The following is a 2,399-nucleotide window of genomic DNA, read 5'->3' as shown; positions in this document are numbered from 1 at the left end:
CATTTTAAAAATGTTTGGAAATATGTACAACTTTGATACAGTTTCAGGGTGCTCCAGACACCCATGGCCACTCATGTAAACCACTGACGATTTCTAGAGCACTTTGAGACTACAATATGATCATGATCAAATTTTGTAATTAAACCTAATGAGGGCAATAGACATTTCTCAAATAAGAGATGTGTCAGTTACGGTGCTCCCCTACTCTAAGGTATTCACAAGGAGACAGATAAACAGTTTTTTATTCATCCTCCTCCTCCTCCTCCGCCTCCTCCTCCTCTTCTTCCTCATCTTCTTCATCTTCCTCTTCCACCTTTTTCCGGGCAACTTTAGTGGGACCCTTTGTGCCATCAAACTTTCCTTTAGACTTATAGTCAGCAACATCCTTCTCATACTTCTCCTTCAGCTTTGCAGCCTTAGTGATATAAGGCTGCTTTTCACTGTCACTTAAGTTATTCCACATCTCACCCAGCTTTTTTGCCACATCTCCGATAGAGATGCCAGGGTTTGTAGATTTGATCTAGGGGCGGAATTCTGAACAGAATAGGAAGAATCCAGACGGTGGCCTTTTGGGGGCATTAGGGTCCTTCTTCTTCTTTCCTCCCTTAGCTGGTCCATAATCCTTCATTTCCCGATCATAGCGGACTTATCTGCCTTTGCCATTTCATCAAATTTAGACTTCTCTTTCCCAGACATCGTCTTCCACCTCTCAGAGCACTTCTTGGAAAATTCTGCAAAATTGACAGGGACCTCTGGGTTTTTCTTCTTATGTTCTTCTCTGCACATCTACACAAAGAAGGCATAAGCAGACATCTTGCCCTTTGGTTTCTTGGGGTCACCTTTAGCCATCTTGACTGTATTGTTCCTATTTTCTAGATCTTATATGTGTGCTTCATTCTTTTTTCTTTTTTATCTTGTGATTGTGTATTTTCATATAGCCTGTCTTCATGCTCACTAACTCTTTCTTCTGCTGGTCAATCCTGCTGTTGAGAGACTCTGATGCATTTCTTCGTTTGTCAGTTGAATTATTCAGTGCCAGAATTTCTGCTTGATTTTTTAAAAAATTATTTCAATCTCTTTGTTAAATTTCTCTGACAGGTTTCTGAATTCCTTCTCTGTGTTGTCTTAAAGTTCATTAAGCTTCCTCAGGACAGTTATTTGAATTCTTTGTCTGAAAGGTCACACATCTCCACCACTCCAGGATTGGTCACTGGTCCCTTATTTATTTTGTTTCTTAAAGTCATGTTTTCTTGGATGTTCTTGATGCTTGTGGATGTTTGTCAAGTCCGGTTATTGAAGAGTTAGGTATTTATTTTAATCTTCACAGTCTTGTTTGAAGCCCTCCTTCTTGAGAAGGCTTTCCATATATTCAAAGGCAATTGAGGGTTGTGATCTAAGTCTTTGGTCACTGCAGCTGTATTAGCACTGAAAGTGCCCCAAGCCTAGTAATGCTGTGACTTTTGCAGACTCCTAGGGGTACCACCTTGGTGGACTTGGATGAGATATTGGAGAATTCCCTTGATTACCAGGAAAAGTCTCACACTCTTTCCTCACTCTCTGTGCTGGGCTGCTGGAGTTGAGGGAGGAGTGATATGTGCACTTCCTCATGGCCACCAGCACTAGGTCACACCTGAATCCAGCCCAGTATCACTCAAAGCCTGTGGTGACTGTTGCCTGGCTAACTCCGATGTTTATTCAAAGCCCAAGGACTCTTAAGTCACCAGGTGGTGAATCCTGCCAGGACTGGATATGAAAGGTGGCCTTACTAATAACCTATCTAACAGAGGAAAATAAACTATCTAACAGAAAGTAAGGGAAATGAAGTCACAGCACATAATTTCTCCCCTGACCCCTTTAAAGAGAAAACTCACAACACAACTACCACCTTTGTTTTGTTTAATTAAAACACCTGTGGCCTAACTCATTATCTCTAAGACTTGGGCCTCGCTGCCCAACATTTCCTTTTTTCCTCTGTGTGCTGTGGCCACTCCCTTCTTCTCTCTCTCTCTCTCTATCTGTTTCTTTCTTGGGAAAGTAAATAAACTTTTCACTTTATATATCCTAATCTCTGCATGAGAAATCTTTCTCCACCCACAATGTGAGCACCTAGTGAGTTTCCACTCTTACAGGGCCCTTCCCTTCAGGGCAGCTTGTTTCCTTTTGGCCCAGGGTAGGTCTAGAAATGCCATCTAGGAGCTAAGAACTGAACTCAAGGGCTTCGGGAGTCTACTTGGTGCTTTATTTTACTGTACCTAAGCTGGTACCCAAGTTGCAAAACAAAGTCCTCTGAAATCTTCTTTTTCCTTTCCCCAGGTATGGGCTTGGCCATCACTGCCAGTGTCTCACTGGCTCACGTACACCCCAAGTCCACCGGCTTTTTGCCAGCACAGGCACAGGAA

At 42.5% G+C, this 2,399-nt stretch overlaps 1 pseudogene; it reads right to left on the bottom strand.

Moving 5' to 3' along the window:
* Nucleotides 1-241: 241 nt before the first annotated feature.
* On the bottom strand, nucleotides 242-849 carry LOC105816629 (annotated as a pseudogene).
* Nucleotides 850-2,399: the final 1,550 nt, after the last annotated feature.

This window comes from Propithecus coquereli, unplaced genomic scaffold (genome assembly GCF_000956105.1).
Source record: "Propithecus coquereli isolate 6110/MARCELLA unplaced genomic scaffold, Pcoq_1.0 Scaffold38, whole genome shotgun sequence".
NCBI lineage: Eukaryota > Metazoa > Chordata > Mammalia > Primates > Indriidae > Propithecus > Propithecus coquereli.
The sequence above is the reverse complement of the archived record's forward strand: the minus strand, read 5'-3'. Positions and strand labels throughout refer to the sequence as shown.